The sequence below is a fragment of the Canis lupus genome, chromosome 12 (assembly GCF_011100685.1).
Source record: "Canis lupus familiaris isolate Mischka breed German Shepherd chromosome 12, alternate assembly UU_Cfam_GSD_1.0, whole genome shotgun sequence".
NCBI classification, from domain to species: domain Eukaryota; kingdom Metazoa; phylum Chordata; class Mammalia; order Carnivora; family Canidae; genus Canis; species Canis lupus.
This window is the reverse complement of record NC_049233.1, coordinates 69,227,300-69,241,829: the sequence shown is the minus strand read 5'-3', so window position 1 is coordinate 69,241,829 and position 14,530 is coordinate 69,227,300. Positions and strand designations below refer to the sequence as shown.

Genomic DNA, 14,530 nt, shown 5'->3' with positions numbered 1-14,530 from the left:
TCAGTACCTTATCGCCTGGAATACTTGGATTCCATGCCCTCTTAAACAACCTGGACTCTGACCTCTTCTTACTATTCCCTAGTTGAGGAACAGCTTTCAATTTGTGTCTGAACTTGATTTCTCTAAGAAGAAATTTCCAGCTACGTTTAAGATTGAGGCTGTTCACAAAAGCTCCAGGAATGGGTTTCCCATTTACTGTAACTACAACTCTTTGGGGTTTTGCTTTTTCTGTAGTAGAAACACCTACAAATGTAATTGCAGATCCTAAGGATTAGTGTTAAAACAGCCCATCCTACTATTTGATACACAAGTCAGAGTGTTCATCTTATTTACTCCATTTCCGACAGAGCTAAGGCGCCAGGGTGGCCTAAGTGGGGAGATGGGAAATTTAGTTCCTCTTCAGAAACACCAAGAGATTTAAAAAAACAAAAAACAAAAAAACAAAACAAAACAAAACAAAACAAAAAACAACAGTTTCTGAGGACCTTCTCCAACCCTAATGAATCAGAAACACCGAAGAAGGAAGTCAACAGGAAGGAACGACCTGTATGCTACTTGAGTGATACTGGTAATTGGCCAACTTGGTACAGTTATAGTTTGGGACCAGTTAATATTAGGCGAAAGTGTGTTTGTCTGAAATTTAATAATCGTGGATAGCTCTATTTTATATTGCATATGTTTCATCCTATTACAGGTATATACTACATTCGCCCATGTTCTACGTATGTAATGTATTTTTAGATCTACTTGATCAGTTTTCCATCACCTTGAGTAAATTGGAATGTTCATAACTGTTGATAGGCAAAATAATCCTCATTCAAAATGTTATCTGAGTTTTATTTATTTGGTCCAATATTTGGGTGGTAAGCCCGTCACAATTTCCCTTAGAAGGATTCTTTGTTTTAAGCCTATTGGTTTCCAGTTACAGAAATGCAAAGAGATTTTTCTGGCAGGACACTCAGTACTTTTGGCTCCTTGCATTGGACCAGTTCTGAAGTTGAAAGGTGTTTGGAAAAGGGTTCAGAGGAAGTGGAAAGTGACTCTCTAATAAGGCATTATTACATCAGGTTTATGTGAACACCAAATGAATGTCCAACTGTTTGTATGTGAATTGTTTGGCTTTCTTCCAGTCCAACTATAGTATCAAAGTGCTGTATAAGTATGTTCTGATCCAACTTTACTGATTTTAGGTGCTTTGATTTTGGCTGAAAGGCATCTTTTCAATCAAGTTACAGACACTGGTGTAACTTAAGGAATGGGTCACCTAATAATGAGAGAGTCCTAAATATTTTGCCAATCTCTTTCTAAACAAGTAAGCCTTTTGATTTTTCTACTTAAATTATATAAAATGTATGGGTCTTGGGAAATAAATATAAAATAAAAACGAAAGCAATCTTTTCCACTAGGTGAGAGATATTGGTAGAAGTAGAAAGTAGTTTTCTGCACTCATTTTTTACTGTAAGAATGATTCGACCGGGCAAGGAACTTGCTGGACTCCATCTCCCTACGCCTTAGAACTTGAGCACCATCAATCCTAGTGACTCAAGTCCAGCATATTTGTTTCCAAACTTCATATTTAGAATGTGATGTGCATTAAACTAAAAAGAAGATTCTTGAAGGATTTTATCATCCGCCAAAAAGAAGCCCATGGCGATATCGTTTTCTAGGATGAGACTGCTTTTTAACTAGGACCCCCAAATTCCCAAGGTTTAAATTCGAATATTCAACTTTTCAAGTAATCTATCAGTGTACACTCCAATGTCACGCTCTCAAAATTAAAATCCCAAAATTTCAAACAAAGGGATCATTTGAGAAAAATGAATGGTGAGCCATGGTGGCCTGGTATGTCAGTTTTGATTGTAGTATCTTAAGAGTGATTCTAAGATAAAAGCTTAGTTTCATTTTGTTAATTATGAGATAACTTATCATGTCACCAAAGGTGAGCTTTTTTTCGTAAGATGAACCAGGTTTGGAGAAATTCTGAGTCAATAATAAAAAACAACAACAACAAAAAAAAAAACCCAAGTCTCAGTGCCAAGATATTCTGAGTCAGAAGTACGCTGGTTTCCTAAATCTTACTTGAGAACCCTTCAGAATCTGAAGACCTTGGGACAAAGTAGCAGTTCATTGTCATCCCTTTCCAAGTCACACTCACTGGAAAGTAAGTGACCATCCAAGCTGGAAGAGACCAAAAAGGGGGCCCTAATAGCTTCAAGGCAAATGAGGGAAGGAGCAGATCAAAGAAAGTAATATAATTCCTTCCTTGATAAAAAGCTGATACTTTTCAAAGTTGCCCCAAACCAAAGGCCTCTTGTGTTCCAATTTATTTAGAATTCTTTTTAATACCACGCATTCAAAGAGTTCTTTCCTTCTCAGGGAAATTCGGGGGGGAAAAATCATATTTAATTAAGTAGTCAAAAGAATGAAAATTTCATTTGAAGTTAAATATTTTTGAAATATTTGGCTTAGCCCCCTAATGCAATGCCCAAAGTGCCTTCAGATTTTTATTCCTAAGTGGGTTTTCAAATTCAATTAAATTCTCTGGCTTCAAAGCTACTTAAGAAATATTCTGGGCCAAAGATATTTCAGTTACCTTTAAGCCCTCCGGGGAACGCCCCTCCAAAAAAGTCAGGTCATTTATTCTTGAAACTCATAAATGTCAATGCAAACATACCCTGAAGGTTCATTTATCATATAGAGGTTGAGTGAACCTATGATTGGAAGTAAAATGAATAGTAATAACTTCTGAATATGTTCCATATTTTTGTACACTCTGCAGTCTCTGGTATCAGTTTTCGTTTGCTACTCCAGAGCTGGAATTTATTAAGGTATATTAGGGATAGAACCCAGATTCATATTTCAAATATTTCTGCCAGTCTCCCATGCAAAAGCAAAAAAATAAGTGTTCATTGATACTGATAATTCCCACCACTGCTGACAAGTTTCACTGTTTTTTTTTCTTCTTTTTCCCAGCTGAGAAAATATTTGCTGTTGAACATCTGGCTGAGGAATGTGGAAAGTCCAAAGGCCTGGTATAGTATCTGAAATGGACTTTTTAAAGACAAGTAACATGGAGTATTAAGCAGTTTCCCAGAAGTGAATTTTCAGAGAAAATGCCCCATGTCACTTCATGAGAGTCAGAACCTCCTAAGAGTGGAGGGGTCGAATTAAGGGTCAGTATCAAGAGTTTGCTGTGGTGTAGACACCACGCTGTATGTAGACAGTGGCTGTGCCAGGCGGGTACTAGCGAGGGCATCTGCTCCTCACACATCTACTCCCCGTCGGGGACGGAAGGGCAAAGCTCTCAGACTCCACGGGAGAATGTCCTTCCAGCCTGTGTGAGCAGCAACCGCCCTTGGAAGCAGGAGGACCCTACGAGAACCTTCTCCCGCTGACTCATCCGGGCAGACACGTGGCCATCTAGGGCTGAGTTCAAGGAGTTGCTGTGCTGAGCGCGTGTGTGGGTAGGAGTGTGGCCAGTACAAGTCAACATGGGGAGAGCCTGCGGCAGATTAAAGAGTAAATTGGTACACGTTTGTGCAAACACGTACAAACCAGCCTCTTCGAACCAGTATGCTGAGTTCCCTCTAGTGGGTCAACAGCACAGGCCCAGTAAGTGGGTACAATTTCCCATCCATGTGCCTCTACTTACATCAGTTTGCATCTACTCACATCTCACTGCAGAGCCCTTGTGTTGACTATAGTCCTGCACCTCAGGAACCCCACTCACTCTACACGCGGGAACCACAGGTAGTGTGAAGTGAACCTCGCCAAAATCCGGATCATATATCCCAGGAGCCCAAGAGCCCCGGGGCCTGGCAATAGAGATGTCGGCTGCCTGAATTTAGATGTGTCCCTTTCACATACAGAATTTTAGGTCTGAGAAAGAACAGAGATCATCGGGCCCAAGCTTCCCATCTGCGAGAGTGAGAAACTGGGAGAGTGGGGCAGTTTTTTTCTGAAATTATACAAATAAGTAGCAGATCGGGAGCCCCGACCTCTTTCCTCCATGCCGCAGGGATGCCCAATGATCCTTGTCACCAGGTCTCGGGTCCTGATAGCGCGTAGTTTTGATTTAGAGTTTTTGGCAGTTTGGGAAGCTGTTAAATTCTTCTGCAATACATTTAGTAGGGCATTTTTTTTTTTTTTTTTGGAAATCCCGACATGCTGCCGTGGGGATCATGAGATGAGTGTGGGGAAACTGAGGCCAACGAAAGGGACTGAGGGCTGGCAGGGGGCTCGTGGTGCCATGTGACCAGCCTCAGCCCCGAGAACAGGCCTCCCTCCCGGGGCTCCTGCGCAAGGCTCAGCTCCCGTATCCCTCGCCCCTTCTTTCTCTCTTTCTTATTTTCTTTTCTCCTTTTGTTTTGTTTGGTTTCCTTTGTAGCAGTTTGACAGACACAATTGGGAGGGGACCAAGGGAAGAAAAATATACAAATTCTTTCGGAAATGTGCCACCTGATACCCACTGTATTATCAAGAGGAATTTAACCCCTTCCCTTGAAAAAAAATGATCGTTTCTATCAGAACGGTGATAATTTCCTGACTTAGTGATTGCCAAGTGGCATGACGGGGTCTCCTGAAGGCAGTAAACATTTCTCCCAGCTCGGGGAGGCGTCAGCCAGGGCCTCGGGAGCCCCCGTTGGCTTGTCGTGCCCCTGGATCCTGCAGGGAGGGAGCAGAAGCCAGCAGGCCGATCCAGTTCCTGTTTTGTTGGGAGCTTCAACCCCTGGCTTCAATTTTCCCCGGTAAGTCCTGTTTGACAAGCCCTTGTTCCCACACAGGGGCTCCCATTTTCTCATTTTTCAAGATGAACATAAAATGGACTATTATTAACAGAACCAGAGAACTGGGAACAAGCTTAGGCTCTTCCCTGTAACAAAACCAAACACAAACAAGCACGCGGAGGCCCCAGCCCGTGGGAGGAGAGTCACGACCACCCCTGGACGACAGCCTTCCGCTCCCTGGAGGCCTGTGTTACTCAGGGACCTCCTCGGACTATAATAAATTAGTCTGACAAATTATGCCTCTCACCAGACTTATCCATTCTCAGCCTTTCTGAGAGGGGTTTGAGCAAAGGACGCTTTGTCCGCAAGTGACACGCTGAGGGCATCTGTTTAGCAGATTCCTTTCCTGAAGGGCCCGTGAAGGCTGCTGTCATCAGGATGGAGGTGGGGGGCGCCTCGTTCTTCACTGTCCCGGAGCTCACCCGCCGTGTGTCCCGTCAGTCTTGCCCCCACCTCTCCGATCTGTCCCCCCTGCCCTCTCGAGTCCCATCTCTGCCCCCAGAGGGACGGCTCAGCCAACACCACATCCTGTTTTGCAGAATCGTACCTGCCCCTCAGACAGCTCACAGATGCACTTTGTTTTCTTTTGCTCGGAGGAAACCCATTTCCCAAAGATCATAAAATGAAAGCTGAGACTTTTCGATCAATAAATATGTTACTCTAGTGCCCCTCAGCAGAATCATTAGGGTTCATTGGTCATCCCACGGGAGATGAACAGCAGGCGCCTCCATGCGCAGACCCTTCGAGAAGGCATCGCCAGAAATACCGGAAAAAAATTACAAACCCTGTCCCCTGTTTCCAGCCTTGCCCTCCCCATCCACTCCTCACGGAGTCCTCTAGAGTCCTCTTTCAAAAATGTGAATCTGAGCACACTGTAGACCCTGGCTTAAAATCCGAAATAATTCATCGCACCTGTCTTAATCAGCCTAAATCCCTTCACAAGATGTAGAACATAGTTTAGGATCTGGCCACCGCCTTCCTCCAAGACCCGTCTTATCTTTGGGGGCACGATCCCAGCTCCCCGGCAACCTGTGCCCCAATCACACCGAAACGCAGGTGTGCCTTATATAAAGATGTGCCCCCTCTCACCGTCACTTCCGGGGCTTGACCCCTGCAGCCACTTCTGCTTGGGACAGGCCTTCCCCTCCTGCCCTCCTCCTTCGGGCATTTCCTATTTTTTCTGTCTGGGCCACCATTGCCTTGGGGAAATCCCTGGGCCTCCGAGGTTGGAGCTCAACCCACTCAAGTGCAGCCATCAATTCAATTACAAGCACCTATTTTCTTCTTCTTCTCCCCCCACCCCCACCCAGTAGAACCGAATAAGCCATTATCGTCCCAGCATCTAGTACAATAACTTATACAAAAAGGGAAAAATGTAAGAGCTTATCCAATGGTGAACCGGCTGCTGTAAAATCAGAACTTTTACCTGGTGCCCTGTTCATGGTGATGGTAACATAGCCTTTATTCCCAAAGAGCCTGTAATTTGGATGGGGTGACGATAATTCACCTGTAAATCTTTAATGAAAGAAAGGAGACACGTGAGAATTAGATGCAAATGATGTATTAGTTTTTAGAAATTGCTATAGCAGTTGATAAGGACAGGGCATCGCAAACTGCGGAGCCGGGGGTGCTCTCCTGGGGGCGAGATTACATCTAAATTGTGAAAGCTGGACTACTTGAATAAAGAAGAGGACAAGGGAAGAACTGAAGGATCAGTAAAAGGAAAGGTCCACATGGAAAAAACATACACATAGGACATGTCCAACAGGTGACGATTAGCTAGTTAAATCTGGAAAGAAAAAAAGGAAGAGTTTCATGGGACAATTCATTTATTTAAGCAACACACACTGAGAGCAGTGCCTGGGTAGAGGGGCAAATCGAAGACCATGAACTCCGGCCTCACGGAGTTTGCCCTCCAGTGCAGGGATGAACCTAACCACTCTATTCAGCTCCACAATTCTTTAATAGCAAAACAAAGTCTGTAAAGGTTTAAAAATTGGAATTTTATCCTGAATGTGTCAGTGAAACTGGTCTGAACTGAACTCCTCTTTATTTTAGCTAATACACATATTTCTAGGTTTGGCTTCGGGAATATTCACGTATTTGATTACAGAACTTTGCTAAGGATAAGATGTAATATATGGTATATGCATTGCATTCTCTACTAAACTCTGAAAATGGCTAAATTCTGAAATGCATCTAGGATCCCAAAGATTTGGGTCAGAGATTGTGGATCTCAGAGTGTGGTTAGGAAGAGTGCCATGAGAAAAAGAAAACGTGGAACAGGCTAAGGGAAATCCAGAGGACTGGAAGGCGGCATGGGAGCTGGGCAGGACTGAATAGGGGAGTCAGGGTTAGGCTTTGGGGGAAGGGGAGGCACCTTTACTCACAGAAGTGAGAGAGTCAGCCGAGCAGTCACCCAGGGCAGGAGTGCATCATGCTGCAGAACCGGGACGGCGAAGGTCCAGGAAGCATGGGGACACCTGGGGCAGCTAAGGAACTGTAAGGAAACACAGAGACGAACAAGGAGAAGAGTGGGAAAGAAGATGGGAGGAGTGATAGGTGGTCAGATCACATAGAATTGCTAAGGCATTTCAAGGTTTGGGGTAGAAGAGTGACATGATACGACATACCTTAAAACATCATTCCACTTGCTCTATGGAAAATAAGCTACAGGAAATAAGGGTCGAGTCATAGAGACCGATTAGCAGGGTATTGCAATAAGCCACCTAAGACGATGCTGATGCAGCCCAGAGTGGTGGTAAAGGAGATGCTGCGAAGTAGTCAGATTCCAGACAGATTCCGAGGAGAGTCAATAGGATTTCTTAATACACTGGATGTATGTATGAAAGAGGGGAGTCATGAGTGACTCCAGAATCTGAGGCCTGAACAATCGGAAGAATGGACATGTTACCATCTAAAATGGGAGAAGCTGTACAAGGTTTTGAAGGGACGATTGGGAGTGGTTTTGTTTACGCGTAGTTCAAGACATCCGTTGGACTTCCAAGAGGTGATGTGGAGCAGGCAGGTGGACATACACGTCTGGAGTTCAGAAGAAAAATCTGGCCTGGATATAAATTTGGGATTATTAACATAGCGTTGGCTTTGAAAGTCATGTGACTACATGAGAACTACAAGGAGGTAGGTGTAGCTAAAGAAAAGACACCCAAGAACCGAACCCTGAGAAGCGCAGAAGATAAATACAGAAAGAATTACCAGTAGAACGAAGTAATCACATCTCCTACCAGCCTTCCCAAGGAGTATAGAACTCGAAATAGTGTGAATGAGTCCAATCATCCCTAGATATGGGGTTGAGAGATGTAAATAAGACATCCTAGGAAATGAACACTCATTTCCTGGTTCTTAAAATATTGGCTGGGAATGGAAACAAGAATTTATTAGGCCATTGCAGCTCTCCAATGCCTAATGTACTCCTGGCAGGATTCAAATCAACATAAAAGCATGTCATTCGGACCTAATTTTTATTCCCACAGAGATGGAAGAAATGTAATAAATGCTTTCCCTTACTATAATAATAAGTATCAATTATGGTAACAATGGCGTTTGCTGCTATGGAGAGCGCTAATATGCAGCCTCTAAAAGGTGCCAACCGGGATTCTGAGTGCTTTATGCTTGGAAACCCATAGACTCCCACTGCAACCCTATGAAATAGATAACACTATTAACAAAGAGGTTAAGAATACCGCCCCAGATCACACAGCCGTGAGTGGTGGGACTTGGATTGGGCCTCCAGCACTTTGATCCCGGAATCTTCTCGCTTGACCATCATGCTAACACTTGCTACTTGGCATGTGGTTGCTGTCATCAGTTCTAAAGGTGAACCTATTCCTCCAGGGCGATAGAATGTGAAAGCAAACAACTGACAGGATATCTGGGATTGGCATCAGAGGACACAGACTCTGGTGTATGCTCTTCCACTCTCCAGCCATGTGCCCTGACTTAACAACAGAACAGCCTTGACCAATCTCTCCTGTGCAAACATGTCCAGGATGGCAATGGCCCCTGCCTCACACTAGTTGCAAGATTCAGGGCAAGTATATGTGAAAACAGTGTCTTCTGTGTTGTAAAGTCCACATGTCAGTTATTTTCTAGCATCTGACATATGGAAGGAAACATTAGTGGAAGAAAATGTCTTGTTATAATGGCTCTGGCTCAACTCTACAGAGTGACAAGGTGCCATGCCCAGTCTTCGAGGGATGAAGCCTCATTGTGTTGTCATTGTCCCCAGAGGCCAGATTTTGGTCCTTTCTTTAGGCCTCTTTCCCCTCTCTTTTACTCTGTTCACAATATACTCTCATGATCCATTATGCTTCTGACCTGAAAAGGTAAAGGGCCAATTACGCTCAGCCACCTACGCTCAAAACACGGCTTTGAGGACAGGTCTCTGAGCCGGAACCTGTGCAAAACACCAGTGGTAGTAAGCTCCTTGCCTGGATTATGCGTCTTCAAGTCTTCCGGGGTGGCAAGAGCACAATTATTTTTGAGAAAGTGAAACGGTGACAAAGAGTCTCTTAACATACTAGCAATCTTTATAAAGTTGACTTGGTGCATCAAGGGGTTTCTTCTTCTTCCAACATTTCACCTGAAGGTACTGGTTGCAAGGTCTTTGCGCAAGCTGTTTGCCATTGCTTCAGGATGTGAACTGGGAATGAAAAGGTTCTTTCATTGGGAGCTGAGATGTTTACTAAGGACTTTCAGAATCCACTCTGCAAGGCTAAACGTTGTGAAGTTGACTTCAACTGATAGTCAATGACTCAACTTTCATTCTCTGCTCTGATGAAAATTAATTACTTTTTTACAAGATTAGCAGGGAGCGAAATCTCTGGAGATAAATGGGCCAAGTAACCAAGATTGCTTCACTGTCATATTTATCAGTCCTGTAGCCTGTGTGAATACTGTCCATTGCTCCCGACTTCCCACACCATGATCCTGAATTCTGCGTTATGTTTCTGTATGGGATCCCATTAGGGAAACTCTCAAATGCAGAGTCAAAAGAATACAGTATCACTGCTACTGAAGCCACGCTGACTTCTGGTATTTTCCAAGGCCACGTTCCATATTACCTTTGCCATGAGCACCTGTTGGAGGTCTCACGTGACAAAAGTCGAAACAAATTCATGCCACTTCTGAGAGAGCAATCTAGAGGGATAGGAGAAATAACACAGGAAAGAAACAGATCTATTTCTCTCTGAAATTGGCTAGAAAAAAATTAAAAATTAAAAAATAAAAGTAGAGCTCAGTTTTCTGCTGATGATGCTTTAAAACAAGCTAATATGTTCAGGGGCAATTCTTTCAGAAAGGCTCCTAAACATTGAGTTTGAGAGTAACAAATGATCCAATTATCCCAACCAAAGCTTTAAGACATCATCTGGCTCAGTTGGTGGTGAGACATTAAAGAGTCCTACAAAAAGTGCTGAGTAGGATAAAATGCAATCCTATGAAGAGGAAGAGTTGCTAAAAACTTCTAAGCTCCTTTTCATTATTTATCAAACTTGAAGAAATCAAATCAAAAATAATCTTTAAAATGGTCCTCAGAGATCCAATGGTTAACTTCATCACTAGCCAGCAAACAATCTTCCTCAAATACAAATTCGTAGTGTGCTTTTCATTATCCAATAACAAGCAGAATGTTCTCAGACATTCACTCAAAGGCATGTCAGTCAAAGCAAAGGCAGGATTTTAGTAAAATAATTGGGGCCTTTGATATCCACTTAGGTCCTTCTTTGTTTCATTGACCTACTCAGATTGACCTACTCTAAAAGACTTTGAAAGTATTCTGTACTGTAGCCCTCTGTCCCCACACTTCACCCCCACTTTATATTTATAAATTTACAGAGGTATATGGCAGTCCTGCTCTCTGCTGAAAGAGACTGTAGAATCCTCTCAAACTCTTAGTTTTCACTTTTTAAGACAGCTTTATTGAGATATAGTTGGCATACAATCGATCAATTGCAAACAAAATACAATTTGATAAGTTTTCAAATATGTATAGACAAATAAACCATCAACAAAACCACGATAATTAAAATTTCCATTTCCCCTCAAAGTTACCGTGTGTTTCCTTTCAATTCCTCCCTTCTTCCTTACTATGTACCTCCCTGTCCTGAAGCAACCACTTCTATTCTCTGTCACTAGAGATTAGTTTGCAGTTTCTAGAATTAGAATAATATAATAGGTAACATGTTTTTGTCTTGATTCTTCCTCATAGCATAATTGTTTTGAGATTCAATCATGTTATAAAGTTCCCTTTTTTATTGCTGAGTAGTATGCTATTATATGGATATATTACAATTTCTTCATCCATTCACCTACGTCCAAACATTTGAGCTCCTGTCCATTTTTTGATGCTTTGAAACAAAACTGCTATGTGTATGTATATATATATATACACACACACACACACATATATATATATATATATATATATATATATATATATATATTTGTATACAAGTCTGTATGGACACATGCTGTCACTCCTCTTAGTTAAATACCTACCAGTGGAATGGCTGAGTCATGTGACAGGCATATAATTAGTTTTTTTTTTTTTTTAAAGATTTCATTTATTTAATCGTGAGAGACACAGAAAGAGAGGCAGAGACACAGGCAGAAGGAGAAGCAGGCTCCCTGCGGGGACCCCGATGCAGGACTCGATCCCAGGACCCCCGGATCACGCCCTGAGTCAAAGGCAGATGCTCAACTGTTGAGCCACCCAGGTGTCCCTATGATTAGGTTTTTAAGAGACTGCCAAGTTATTTACCAAAGCGATTCCCACCAGTGGTGTGTGAGAATTTCAGTTCCTCCATATCCTCTCCAACACTTGGTATGATCAGTATTTTTAATTGTAGCCATTTTACTTTGTGTACTAGTGTCTCCTTATGGTGAAGTGTGAATACCCCACTCCATCAGACCGACCTTTGTGTAATTATTGAGTTAGGAACGACACCCATGCGAGGACTTTGAGCATGGATGCTTGGTGATCCCTCTGCTACAAGACCTCCTGAAAGCTTCTCTCCTCTCACAAAGCACCTACCCCTGCCTCTCAGCTACTGCTCTCTTTACCCCATTGTTCTTCTGTCTCTCAAATGGAAAAAGGCTTCACTTATTGCCCTGCTCTTAATCTGTCTTGGGCACAGTCTCACATCAGCATATATGGGTTCACGCCATCTCTTTTCAGAGCTGCGTAACACTTCATTCTCTGGAGGCCCTTGAATGTACTCGATCACTCTCTATGGCCATTTCCGTGGTTTCCACATTTCTGCTACTAGACAAATCTTGTGTGTGCCTTTCTATACGCATGGAAGTCTTGTGAGGAGAGCACCATGTATTTGTTATTAGTACTGTGGCTACATGCTCTCCAGAGCACGTCCTTCTCGGTTATGTCTCCACTTTCTTAGCCTCTTGTTCATGCATGTTGGGCACATATAAGGAGACACCAGTTAAACCATCTAAATTAATGGCCAATCTGCTCTATGGTGAGAAGAAAAAGCAGCCGAGCCAAGGGAAATGAGTACCCTCTGCCATCCCCTGAATTTCTGTAGCCTCCCGGCTTCTATTTCCATGAGAGGTAGTGTGGCTTAGCAGGAAAGGCTTAGAGTTAGATCTGTGCTTACAATTCATCCCAGACTCTTTGCTTCCTCCAGCAAGTCACTGTCATACTCCGAACTTTGCCTTCCTCGTTGTCAGCAGGATAATGTCCTGTATTACCCACGTACTGAACAATCACAAGAGATGTTGACCTCGGGACTAGAACAAGTGCTGAGAGTACACACTGGGTAAGGCACTGGCCCTTCAGTTGCCAGACCCTGGAAAGTTGGAGGGGTACCCCTGAAAAATTCTCAGGAGGCTGGATGGAAGGACACACTTGAGGAGCTCAGGGCAGCCATTATTTCTACCTGGTACTGAATAATACTTTAACTGCTACTATTGCCTACGCCAAATAATATTTAAGCATCCACCTGCAGAAGAACATCAGTGCAAAGCAGAGCACCTGAAACTTGGTAGAAGCTTCAACATTACTTCTTTCCCTATATGTTATAAAACTCATTTCTTTTATCCTTCATTCATTAGTTGCTCTGTGTTCTGGACATGAAATGTTGGTCTGTTATACTTCTAGCAGAGAATAATGTCTTCATAGACAGTATTCTATTATCCTCCTGATGAAAATGTTAATATCAGTTATTAATTTTTATAGAAAACCAAATCTATTACCCATGCAAAAGGAACTCTTTGGGTCATTATCTTTCTTTATTTCTACCATAGGAACTACTATTAAATAAGTACATTAGGATCTTATATTAAAGCCAATATGAGCACTCTGTGTCCTTGTGTGAGTGAGGAACAGGAGCTCTGAAAAGCAGAGTGGCCAATTCCAAGGTTAGAAGCGGGTCCTTGGGAATGATGCAGTGAAAACAAAAACCCATTGATCTCTGCAGCTCCCACGCCTGAACAAAAGGGGGAACTCAAGAAAAGACTCGCAGAACTGAAGTGAACCTGTGATGAACCTTGGTAGAGCAAAGACACTAATGGGAATGCCATGGCCTATCTCTTAGCTATGGAGAAGCCAGGAAAGGCTGGAATGGGACCCATGCCAATGGCACCCATCCTGCAGAAAAGAGCAGTAATGAGGATAACACAACACAGCACAAATTAGGAAATCATCTTACCACGCTACAAGCTCTGTAAACATCATGACCTATGAAAGCAGATGTCCAGCAGTTGAAAACCTCCTGGTACCAACCAATCTATAGTCACATTCCCTCTCTTTCATTGTGTCTTCACAAAGTTAGATCAATACACACACACCAAGCCCTACAGGTGGCCTTGAAACTTGGTGTTATTATGGTCATAGGAATGGCATCAATGATAGCAAAGTTATCAACATGGAAATACAAGGAGTGGTTTTATTCATCTAACCTCTCCTAGTGTAATCACTTCCCCTTGTAAGGAGTCTTCCTTTCATTCTCACTAACTCCGACTGCTTCTAACAGCTCTTGCTTCTCTAATTAGGCACATTTCATACTTCAGGCCTAATGTGGGCTTCCCATTGTCTCAGCTAATAGGTTTTTAATATTTTAAATTCTATTATGTTTGTTCTTCTTGGCTTCACACCACAAAAAAATTAATCTTTCCTTGTGTTGTGTTTGCTGTTGTAGTAAAGGCTGAGGCAGGACCCAGGTCGCCACACAGAGATGAGCCAGGCCTAGGATGTGGCCTCTGGCCAAAGGAGTCCAGGTGTTTTGAATTAGAAGTGGAATGAAGTGTGCTCCTGGCGTGGGATTCCCAGATCAGAATGAACTTTGGGCTAATGAAGTGAGAAATGACTATGTCCAGAAAGGTTAACTGAGTGATTTCTGCCTCTGAGATTTCTGTGCCTGGCTGGAGAGCCCCTCAATGTGGGGCATCTAAATGACCTAACCCTTTTCTAGCTGCTAAGAAAGTGATTCTCCGGGCCTCCTTCTGTAACCCTCTTTCCTGGCTCTCAATTCACATGACTTAAGGGATGGGAATGTAATAGGAAGTGGGCTACTCTCTAGGCATCCCAAACCCCAGGAAAGGGATAAAAGGTTTTCAGGCACTGGGAGATTAAAAAAAAAAAAAAAAAAAGTTAATAGAAATGGTCTTCAATAAGAACATGTTGAATAGGAGCATATGCATTGTCTCAAGGGTATCATTATGCCTATCTCATAGCTAACGGAACTGAAATCCGAGAGATTAGGTGA

The 14,530-nt window shown here is 42.8% G+C and overlaps 1 long non-coding RNA gene across 3 annotated transcripts in view; it reads right to left on the bottom strand.

The window, feature by feature from the left end:
• Positions 1 to 14,530, bottom strand: part of LOC111098403 — a 39,384-nt gene that overhangs the window by 11,442 nt on the left and 13,412 nt on the right. For all 3 annotated transcript variants that reach the window (XR_005368167.1, XR_005368169.1, XR_005368168.1), the window contains exons 2-3: positions 7,178 to 9,947; positions 6,214 to 6,302 (exon numbers count right to left, since the gene is read on the bottom strand). This is a non-coding gene — a long non-coding RNA (uncharacterized LOC111098403). The remainder of the gene's footprint in view (positions 1 to 6,213; positions 6,303 to 7,177; positions 9,948 to 14,530) is intronic.